We start from the raw sequence: 12,443 nt of genomic DNA, 5'->3' as shown, positions 1-12,443 counted from the left end.
TCTTATTGCCTCTGTCCCAACTTTTTTGAGATGTGTTGCTGTCATGAAATTTCAAATGAGCCAATATTTGGTATGAAATCTCAAAATGTCTCACTTTCGACATTTGATATGTTGTCTATGTTCTATTGTGAATACAATATCAGTTTTTGAGATTTGTAAATTATTGCAGTCCATTTTTATTTACAATTTGTACTTTGTCCCAACGTTTTTGGAATCAGGGTTGTATTTACTCCACCCAAATTTAGGCGATGGATCACCACCAAAATCTGCCAGAATGGCCACGGTAGCCCCAACTACAATTCTTACGGATTAACCAACTATGTGTGACCTTAGCTTTAGGTAGAGATGACATGAAGGATAAATCTTACTGAACCACTATCAGCAGGTTGTCAAATTGCAAAATGATTTTTTTTTTTTTACAATATACATCTTGGATCTCAAATGTTCATGATAAGGAATATTTAACATTAAAAAGTCAATCAAGGTTTCCTTTAATGTCAGGCCTAGATCGAAAAAAAATCATTTATCATAAACATCAAGATAACAGCACCAGTCTCATTCCACGTGAAAACAAATGAAACCCAGGCACATTGGTCTTGTTTGTTCAAATTCGTATGACTTTCTCATGAGATCCATTTGGCTTCATCACCAGGTGAAGGAAACCTAGACACAGACAGGCAACATGTGCTGGGTTCCCAGAAACCTCCTAGCAGGGTGCCTTGGAGTCCCCACTGTGAAGTCACTGACATGCCAATATATCTCCTCTAACTCATGAGAAATAAGAACTTTCATCATATCCAAGTCTGTGGCATCTCAGCCATCTCTCTTAGATCACCACATCCTTTGTAAGTAAGATTATAGAAGGTTTTGTGATCAGAAATTAATGCTCGTCCTTCAAATATTCCCATCTGCATTAAATCAGACAGCTTGAGCAACAAACGGACTTTGTAACAAAAGCAGTCGTAAATGAATCTTTCAACTAATTGTTGCTGGATCAGAAACACACCAAAAAAGCTTCACAAATTGTTTTTAGTTATGGCTGGGTTCTTGCCCAAGCCAATCTTTGACTAATCAGACACAAGGTACACCACCACTCTTGCCAGAGCAGTTGAGACTTAGGTGCCTTGCTTAAGGGAACCTTAGCCAGTCCTGCTGGTCTAGGGAATCAAGCCAGCAACCTTCCGGTCCTAAAGCTGCTTCTCTAACCATTAGGCCATGGCTTCACAAATACACAAAGAAAGCTCAGGACCTAAGTAGTGGGAATGGGGAAACGCCATGTCCTAATGGTTAGAGAAGCAGCTTTGGGACCAAAAGATTGCCAGTTTGATTCCCTGGACCAGCAGGAATAGCTTTAGTGCCACTGAGCAAGGAATCTAACCCTCTACTGCTGCTCTGGGCATATTGTACATCGCTCTGGACAAAGAGCATCTGCTAAATGCCATTAATGTAATGTATTGAATAATTAAGGGGAACACAAATCAGGTGGGCGGCACGGTGGTGTAGTGGTTAGTGCTGTCGCCTCACAGCAAGAAGGTCCTGGGTTCGAGCCCCGGGGCCGGCGAGGGCCTTTCTGTGTGGAGTTTGCATGTTCTCCCCGTGTCCGCGTGGGTTTCCTCCGGGTGCTCTGGTTTCCCCCACAGTCCAAAGACATGCAGGTTAGGTTAACTGGTGACTCTAAATTGACCGTAGGTGTGAATGTGTGAATGGTTGTCTGTGTCTATGTGTCAGCCCTGTGATGACCTGGTGACTTGTCTAGGGTGTACCCCGCCTTTCGCCCGTAGTCAGCTGGGATAGGCTCCAGCTTGCCTGCGACCCTGTAGAAGGATAAAGCGGCTAGAGATAATGAGATGAGATGAGACAAATCAGGTGAGTGTGATCAAGAAGTCATGTGATTTGTTGCATTGATGGAAATTCACTTTCTTGGAAACAAATAACAGAAATGCAAAATGTATTCCATAAACCATTTTATATTTTATTTTAAACAGTTTGATTTTGTGCTTTGTCTTTTTTTTGTCATTTATTTAGTATTGGGGACCACAATTTGGCCTAGTGGTTAGTGTGTTCACTTCTCAACTGGGAGATTGTGAGTTCTACTTGTGGTTGGGTCATACCAAAGACCACCATAAAAATGGTACCTGCTACCACGATTTGGCCTAGTGGTTAGTGTGTTCACTTCTCAACTGGGAGATTGTGAGTTCTACTTGTGGTTGGGTCATACCAAAGACCACCATAAAAATGGTACCTGCTACTGTCTGGCAAGGCATGCTGCAATACAGATGTGAGTGGGGAAGTCAAATTCTCATGGTTACCAGAGGACACCCCCACACACACACACTGTAACCCTAGCTCTGTAGGCCAAGGGCTATCAAAACAGAGATTGGTGCTGCACCCGTATGCCTTAAAGAGTTGGTTAGTACTGGGACAGGAAACTGCCTGGGAAGACCAGATTCTGGTGTGAGAGGGACTTTGACTTTTTGATTTGGTATTGTGAATTGCAATTTGACCTGGTATTTTGTTACAGTCAAGATTATAATATAGTGACAAAACATACTGTAATATATAATACCCCTTTTTGACCAACAGGGAATGAGTTCTTGAACTGGTTCCTTTCAGGATTCTTTGAACCTTGGTGCCAGCTAGCGAACTGGCCCATGTTTTCACCAATTTTGAACAGAACTATGGTAATCAAGTATGTGTCATGAACGGAGGGTGTGGCACAATTCATAATGGGAGTAGTTGCAAGATGGCGGTGCACATTGATTACCTCCGAGCTTTTGTTGTGTTATTACAAATATTTGTTTCAGTCCATTTTTTTTCTGAAGAAGTTTCCTTTTCTGTTGCGTTCTCCATTACTGCGCTCTGCTTCCTCTCCAAACTAATGACATGCCTACTGATGTCATCACGGTTCATGCTGGAAAACCCAGCTAGATATTGGTTCCAGCTGGGAACCAATGTTTCAGCTTCCAAACCAATTTATTTTTGGTTTGTATTTGACCAACAGGGGCGGCACGGTGGTGTAGTGGTTAGCGGTGTCGCCTCACAGCAAGAAGGTCCTGGGTTCGAGCCCCGGGGCCGGCGAGGGCCTTTCTGTGTGGAGTTTGCATGTTCTCCCCGTGTCCGCGTGGGTTTCCTCCGGGTGCTCCGGTTTCCCCCACAGTCCAAAGACATGCAGGTTAGGTTAACTGGTGATTCTAAATTGACCGTGAATGTGAATGTGAGTGTGAATGGTTGTCTGTGTCTATGTGTCAGCCCTGTGATGACCTGGTGACTTGTCCAGGGTGTACCCCGCCTTTCGCCCGTAGTCAGCTGGGATAGGCTCCAGCTTGCCTGCGACCCTCAGCTGACTATCATCTGTGTCTGAAATTTCATCTGTGCTGTATGTCAAGCATGTATAGCATATTTGACAATAAAGTTGACTTGACTATGGCGAGAAGCAGGGTACACTCTGGACAAGTCACCAGGTCATCATGGGGCTGACGCATAGAGACAAACAACCATTCACATTCACACCTACGGACAATTTAGGGCAACCAATTAGCCTAACCTGCATGTCTTTGGACTGTGAGGGAAACTGGAGCACTCGGAGGAAACCCATGCAGACACGGGGAGAATATGCAAACTCCGCACAGAAAGGCCCCATCGGGCACTGGGCTCGAACCCAGAACCTTCTTGCTGTGAGGTGACAGTGCTAACCACTCCACCACTGTACCACCTGATTTAGGGTTGTAATAAGTGATTATCCAATCAGCCAGTCATGTAGCAGCAGCAACACAATGTAAACAAAAAACACACAAATACAGGTCAAGAGCTTCACTTAATGTTCATAGCATCAGACATCAGAATGGTGGTGAAGAAGGGGAGTGACCTCAGTGATTTTGCCAATGTCATGGCTGTTGGTTTGAGTCTTCCAGAGACTGCTGATCTCCTGAGATTTTCACATACAAGATAGAACAGTGCAAAAACACATCCAGTGAGTGGTAGTTCTGAGGGTATGAACAAACACCTCGTTGATGAGAGACGTCAGAGGAGAACAGTCACACCGCTTCAGGCTGACAGGAAGGCTACTATAGCTCAAATAATCACTCTTTACAAACGTGTTCTGAAGAAAAGCATCTCAATGCATGCAAACCATGCTGAATCCTGATGTAGATCACATTGTGTTTCACACCGATTTCCAGGAATATGAAGCTCCAGCAGGCCCATGCTCACCCAAACTTGACAGCTGAAAATCAGAAAAAGCCCAAGTGAACTTTCTCTGGTATTTGACTGTCAAGTTTCAGTGAATCTCATAACTGTTAGAAGGTTGTAGACCTTCTGGTTTCACCCAGTTACTCAGATCTGTATTAGTAACTCTTTGGATGTTCTTAACCCTTTCTAGAGCCCTAAGGCTTCAGATGTGCTTTATAAAGGCATCTGTAGTCAGCTTTCAATCCATTCTGACCCTCTGTAAAAAAAAAAAGTGTTTCTCCAGTGTTGCATCAACACGTAGAGAGGTCAAACCAGTCCACACTCACACACCCTGTAACACTGTGTGTATGTGTGTGTAATTCAGTGCTAACACCGAAGCTTCGCACTGCTTGCTTTTATAACGTTTCTTTCCCTGTTTACATCTTCATCTCCACCGTCACACTCTGTTATATCAACCTGGATACCATTAAACACTGGAACACTTAATTCAGGTGGAGATTTGGTTGTTTATTAGACCTTAGACCATCTTCCTTACATTGTACCCAGGTTACCTGGCTATGAACCCTTAGATACAGTACAAGGTTAAATCTAGAACCTACAGTGGTGCTTGAAAGTTTGTGAACCCTTTAGAATTTTCTATATTTCTGCATAAATATGACCTACAGTGGTGCTTGAAAGTTTGTGAACCCTTTAGAATTTTCTACATTTCTGCATAAATATGACCTAAAACATCATCAGATTTTCACACAAGTCCTAAAAGTAGATAAAGAGAACCCAGTTAAACAAATGAGACAAAAATATTATACTTGGTCATTTATTTATTGAGGAAAATGATCCAATATTACATATCTGTGAGTGGCAAAAGTATGTGAACCTCTAGGATTAGCAGTTAATTTGAAGATTAAATTAGAGTCAGGTGTTTTCAATCAATGGGATGACAATCAGGTGTGAGTGGGCACCCTGTTTTATTTAAAGAACAGGGATCTATCAAAGTCTGATCTTCACAACACATGTTTGTGGAAGTGTATCATGGCACGAACAAAGGAGATTTCTGAGGACCTCAGAAAAAAACGTTGTTGATGCTCATCAGGCTGGAAAAGGTTACAAAACCATCTCTAAAGAGTTTGGACTCCACCAATCCACAGTCAGACAGATTGTGTACAAATGGAGGAAATTCAAGACCATTCTTACCATCCCCAGGAGTGGTCAACCAACAAAGATCACTCCAAGAGCAAGGTGGGTAATAGTCGGCGAGGTCACAAAGGACCCCAGGGTAATTTCTAAGCAACTGAAGGCCTCTCTCACATTGGCTAATGTTAATGTTCATGAGTCCACCATCAGGAAAACACTGAACAACAATGGTGTGCATGGCAAGGTTTCAAGGAGAAAGCCACTGCTCTCCAAAAAGAACATTGCTGCTCATCTGCAGTTTGCTAAAGATCACATGGACAAGCCAGAAGGCTATTGGAAAAATGTTTTGTGGATGGATGAGACCAAAATAGAACTTTTTGGTTTGAATGAGAAGCGTTATGTTTGAAGAAAGGAAAACACTGCATTCCAGCATAAGAACCTTATCCCATCTGTGAAACATGGTGGTGGTAGTATCATGGTTTGGGCCTGTTTTGCTGCATCTGGGCCAGGACAGCTTGCCATCATTGATGGAACAATGAATTCTGAATTATACCAGCGAATTCTAAAGGAAAATGTCAGGACATCTGTCCATGAACTGAATCTCAAGAGAAGGTGGGTCATGCAGCAAGACAATGACCCTAAGCACACAAGTTGTTCTACTAAAAAATGGTTAAAGAAGAATAAAGTTAATGTTTTGGAATGGCCAAGTCAAAGTCCTGATCTTAATCCAATTGAAATGTTGTGGAAGGACCTGAAGCGAGCAGTTCATGTGAGGAAACCCACCAACATCCCAGAGTTGAAGCTGTTCTGTATGGCGGAATGGGCTAAAATTCCTCCAAGCCGGTGTGCAGAACTGATCAACAGTTACCGGAAACGTTTAGTTGCAGTTATTGCTGCACTAGGGGGTCACACCAGATACTGAAAGCAAAGGTTCACAGACTTTTGCCACTCACCATTATGTAATATTGGATCATTTTCCTCAATAAATAAATGACCAAGTATAATATTTTTGTCTTATTTGTTTAACTGGGTTCTCTTTATCTATTTTTAGGACTTGTGTGAAAATCTGATGATGTTTTAGGTCATATTTATGCAGAAATAGAGAAAATTCTAAAGGGTTCACAAACTTTCAAGCACCACTGTATATATGTATGTATATATAAGTGCTTAGTCTACGTCTAGTTCATATCTAGAGTGTTTATACTGTTTATATTGTCTGTTTGAGTGTTTAGTCTTTGTCTAGTTCTTATCTAGTGTTTACACTGTTTATATTGTCTGAGTGTTTAGTCTATGTCTAGTTCTTATCTAGTGTTTATACTGTTTATTTATACTGTTTATATTGTTTGTCTGAGTGTTTAGTCTATGTCTAGTTCCTATCTAGAGTGTTTATACTGTTTATATTGTTGTTTGTTTGTTTTTTTTTCAATTATTCTATTTTTATTTATTGCATTGCCTGTTTGCACCGTGGGTCAGAGAGGACTGATATTTCATCTGTGCTGTATGTTGAGCATGTATAGCATGTTTCACAATAAAGTTGACTTGACTTTTAACTTGACACAAGAGACCTAACGTTATCCCTAAATAGCTAGCGATAACTTTCAGCTAACAATGCGAGCAAAAACCACCGCTAGTTAGCTAAATCCTATTCAGTCTCTATGGAGCGGTGGTTAGCTAACAGTGTTAGTTTACACTTGGCTGAAAAAAATAAATTGATGCCTTAATTCCAACCTGAGCATAAAAATAGACGTCTGTTGATTTTCTGAGCATTTGATGAGGCAAATTCACCACTTTGGGTTTACACAGAACATAACTTACCGGGATAAAAAAATATAAGTTGTATCTCTCTTTTTCTTCACTCCACTGCCGTTGAGACGCCGCCATCTTTGCTGAAAATTTTAGAAGCTCTCACTCAGGTGGTCATGTGATTCGCTGCTAGCACTCTGATTGAATGAGCTTAATAATAAAAAGTTGTCCAAAATGATCAAAATCATTCCGATAGAAATGATGTTGCCTGATCTCAATGGGAAAGTGTCAAAGCGCAATTGCCCGGCAACACTGCCCAGAAAGTTGCCCCATGTATCATCACCTTTAGGAACTAACGGCAAAGTTAGTTCGTTAGTTTAGTTGGGCGGGACTCCCATCCAAACCAATGCCGCGAGATCCTTCCCTACATCTCTCTCCAGGCTTGTAGCACTCGAGTCCGATTTGTGCCCTAATTTTAAGGACTGGTGACTTGACTTGGACTTGAGCACTGATGACTCGGACTTGTGCATTAACTGCATTCCGACTCGGATTTTTCTTTATTTTTTGTAACATGCCATAATAATTTGGCATAAGATATTTATATTTCTATCTACATTACTTTTTGTACAAATTTTGTGCAAGAGAATGCACATTCACCTGTTCATACGTCATGTTCAGGAACAAACTAACGTTAATGGCGCTAAAATGCCTGGAGAGACGCCCCTAGGATTGTCCGCTTTGCTTATACAGACTTCTCGTGCAGTGGGAAAAAATGCACTGCTATGTGTTCCATGTGTAGAAGAACTATCGAGGAGACGACGGGGACAACCTCGAACTTCAATCGCCATTTGGTAAGACTCCACCCAGAGAAGGAAGTGACACGCAATGTTCATTGCTCTGTTGATAGTGGGCGGGGCTTGCTGAGCAATGAACAAGCTTTTTATCTGGAGCCTATTAACAGTGCTTAATTTGTGAAGTGGGAGGTCCCGGAACGCAGGAGGTGGGTGGGTCCGGCAACTAAAAAAAAAACAAAAAAGGCGGGGGGTGGTTTACTATAACTTTACGCACACACGCCTATTGTGTGTGTAAAAAAAAATCATAATAATATCAGACATTATGATCTTAGAAAACGCTTTAGTGACGAACAGTTACAGACAGTAATATGTTGTGATATTAAGTTATAAAATATTATTTTTTATTAGGCTGTATATTAAATTATATATTTAATTTATCTTCTAAAATAACAGACTGTACTCATATCACAACCGGTTTATTTCACCATTGGAGATCAGATCACACAAGACATGAGTTAAATGACTCATTTTAAGGATTTAAGTAGGGTATTTAAAAGCAGTGCCAGCGGGACTTCGTGGCTCAGGTGAATAAAGGCCAATTTATGCTGACAACCCAGTCCTCGCAAATGGCGTCGCAAATGGCGTCTGCGTAGCCCCCCCCCCTTCGCAGACACTCTGCGTGCACCTCCCAAAAATTGTGACCACCGCAGAAGCCTTGCAGACAGCGTCGCAGAGAAGAGGGCTCTGATTGGTCCACTCTACATCCGCTGTACACGCACTTCCGCTTCCCTACTTTCCCGGTTTGGTTTGTTTTCACTACCGCCATTTTTAAAAACACGAGCGAAGATGGAGCAGCACGAAGAGCAGTTGATCGAGGAAGTGAGGAAGTACGTACATCTATACGACTCCAGTTCTAGTCATTATAAGTAACCGGAGGATAAACACTCCACTAACCACACCCACCAACTACTCCTAGCGATTTTGCGACTTTGCGCCCCCTTGCATTGTGGCGGTGAATAACATCGCGCACGCCTATTACTCCCCGCTCAACGATAAATTACAACTGTCTGCGAAAAGCTATCTGCAAAAGCCTTGTCACAAGAGCATGCAGAGGCCCTAAGGCGCCATACCATAAATCCGGGGACCCGGGTTTGATTCCAGCCTGGGGTCATTTTCTGAGCCCTCCCTGTTTTTCTCCTGCTCATTTCCTGTCTCTACACTGTCCTATCCAATAAAGGTGGGAAAAGCCCAAAAAAGAGAATAATTTAAAAGCAGTGCCAGCAAACATAAGTGCAATCAATTCAAGTAATAGTTAAGAAATAAAGGGTTTACAAAACAAGTTGGAGAATTCATTTTAAAAATTTTAGTAAGCTTTCTTGCTTTTTTGCCATTTTTTCCACAGCGCAAGCTAACGGCTACAAAAAACCCGGTGTTCTATTGAGCGGAAGTATACACCCCATGCCCCCCCTTCCCTTTTTCGCATAGATTTTGTGGATGTCATAGGAGAGAAATCAACAACAGATATCAAAATCAAAACCGAACACTAAACACATTTTTATTTACTTATTTATTTAATTTATTGTTTGATTTTTTCCCTTTGTGATGGTCACGGAGGTGATCTGATCCATTTAAATAGCTGCCGGAACACCGAATGAAATGAAAATAGCTGCCGGATCCGACGACGGAGGTTCCGGATCTTGTTCCGTCATGTTCCGGCTCAAATTAAGCCCTGCCTATTAACTAAAATGGGGCAGTCGAGCAGGAAAGTTAGTCCAACATAGTAGCAGAGACGCTTTCGCATAAAGGCAGCAACTGCCAAATAGTACGGATGGAGTCTTGTTCTCGGACTCGACTCAAAATTTTCTTTAATGACTTGCACTTAAAGGGAAACTGAAGGCAATTTTTTTTATTATCAAAATTCTATTTATCTCATTTTATTAAATATCGGAATGCATTTTTGATCGCTATTTTGTCGCTGCTATAGCAAGTTATGAGTGTTTGAAATATGCTCTGTAATATATCAGTCCATATGTCAAAGCGATGGCTGTAAACGAGATTCGCTGAGACCTGTGCGAGACATCGTAGGACGGGAGTAAAACATACAGTGGAAATCAAAGTGACCAACATCTGCCAACGTTCCCTGTGTCCGAAATCGCTCACTCGTTCACTACTCCCTACTCCCTATATAGGGAATTACTGTATAGAGGACTATATAGTGAGCTCATTGGTAAAATGAAAAAAACCCTGCTTTCGGACACTAGTCCGTCATGCTGGTATTTACGTCATTACTGTCGCACAATTAAAACGTGCCAGATCAGTCGGCTGGTGGGTTTCAAAATAATAAATACACGCGCGTGTTTTTGTGATAAATCCATATTATACTGAGCGCATTTCCCACATTAATCAATACAAAGTACCTGCAGCTTTCAGTTCTTTTAAATCAAGGCTGAACACTTTCTTCTTTGCCGCTGCCTTTTATTAAATCACATTTGAGACTTTTAATTTGATTTCTTTCAGCGCGACCGCAATGCATGATGGGGATATATTGCTTTGGTTAGTGACCATCATTGTACACTACTTTTCGTGATGCATTGTGGGATACTTTAAGTGCACTATATAGGGTGTAAATAATCCTCACTAAGGTTTCGGACAGCACTACAAAATGGCGTCCTCACTATATAGTGAGTAGGGAGCAATTTTGGACACAGGGGTTGTCAAAAGACGTGCGCGCCCTCTTTCGAATGCTGATGTGATCAAGCCGGAAGTTTTGTTTGTTTTGACAGCAATCAGGAAAGTTTGAAAAAAGTAGGCAGTAATTGTCATTTAAACTCGTTTTTGTGCAATACTTCGTTTGGAAAACAGTTTTCAAAATGGCGGCACTGACACCTGGCTGACACTTCACATTTCGAAGTCTCGCACAAGTCTCGTGAAGATCGCACGGATAAGCGACGCCTGCCGTGGACCAAACGCACTAAATTCAACACGGCTAAAAACCGAATAGGCCGATAAGTATAATATTGAATTGCAATTAGTTGCCAGTACGAGTCATGATATAAGGCTACTAAAACTGAAAACGTAATTGAATAACACGTTCATTAAGAAATAAAGCAAGTTTAAAAATGACTTCAGTTCTCTTTTAAACACTGGGGACTTAAGACTTGACTTGGACTCGAGGTTTAGTGACTCGACTACGACACTGTCTTACCATCATTGCGTCCTGAAGTTCTTGAGTGCATCCCAGGTTTCAGAACGTCAACGAAATCTGTTTGCTTCCTTTGACGATTTTTGTGACCATGAGTTGGTATCCATAACACAAGCTTGGATGCTTCCTCATGTGCATGTCGGACACAGTGACCAACTCACCTGCGTCTCCTACTAGCTATTGTTGCGTTGGTTATGAGTAAGAGCTCTCCATGTAACTCTTCATTGGTCACATGACTTTGCCATGGTGCTAATGGCAAACCTGACTGTTATGACTTACTTTTATGATGTCTGAGATTGTTGATATTTTTCTTTCCGAAATGTCCCTCTATGACACCGCTCTACTGCTGATGATTTTCCTATAACAGCATGACACGGTGTGAGTGGTTTATTTCTTACTGAACAATAAATTAATTTCAAAAGCGAATCCAAAATTCAGTATATTTAGATCTGAGCAACTACAGAGATGATATCACCAGTGGTGCGAGACTCACACTGGAAAACTTAAACCACCTTTCTCCAGTACACTAGAGATTATATAATAAACATCTTATTTTTAAGCACGAGCACTTGGACCAAAAAAAAACAAAGCGAGCAGAACTTTAAAACCTGGACGTGATTTACTCCAGAGGTTGTTTTGCATGAAAGCAGCATACTGTGTGGTGGAAAAGGCGGGATATTTCAGCTGCCCACGGCCAGGAGGTACGATCCAAGCGCCAGACTTGTGAATGATGAAAGCGCTTGGCACAGGGGAGGCTTAAGCCGAGAGCTCTGAGCGAAAAAGCTGCAGCCTGCTTTTCAACTTAACATTTTTTTTTTCGAGGCAATCTCAGAGAGACGGGCGAGGTTTAGGAGATCAGCACCCCGGAGTGAAGGCTCCCGGTGCGGCTGTGCAGGAATACAGCGGTAGGGATGAGGCTGCTTTTTGATGGGGTTGTGTTCGAGTAGTTTTGTATGTGATCCAGCGGGACTGCTGCAGCCTCGATGCGATATGACCCACACTTCAGAGAGGCCACGCGGAGGAGAGAAGCGCTCTCACAAGTCATCAGTTTGATCTTTTTATATCAACAACTTGCAGCACTGCCTTCTCCTCTCCACAGCTTTTTTTAACAAGCCTTTATCACCTTTCGGTTTCATGTTCAGTGAGTCTTTAGAAGGAGGCAGATCTCTGGATAGGAAGAGGTGGGGAGTCAAAAAGCAGTGACCTTCATTCCTTCTTTCCTCTTCGAGCAAACTGAATCAAAGCGTTTACATTTCTCGGCGCGTTTGTGTAACAAAAAAGGGCAAATTTGCAAGACAAAGAAATGAAGAATAAATAATGAAAATGGTCTTAAATAAATTACGCACCGAAACTCACGCTCACGTTGTATTACATGTGGAGTATTT

This window comes from Neoarius graeffei, chromosome 4 (assembly GCF_027579695.1).
Source record: "Neoarius graeffei isolate fNeoGra1 chromosome 4, fNeoGra1.pri, whole genome shotgun sequence".
NCBI classification, from domain to species: Eukaryota; Metazoa; Chordata; class Actinopteri; order Siluriformes; family Ariidae; genus Neoarius; species Neoarius graeffei.
Note: the sequence above shows the minus strand (reverse complement) of the source record.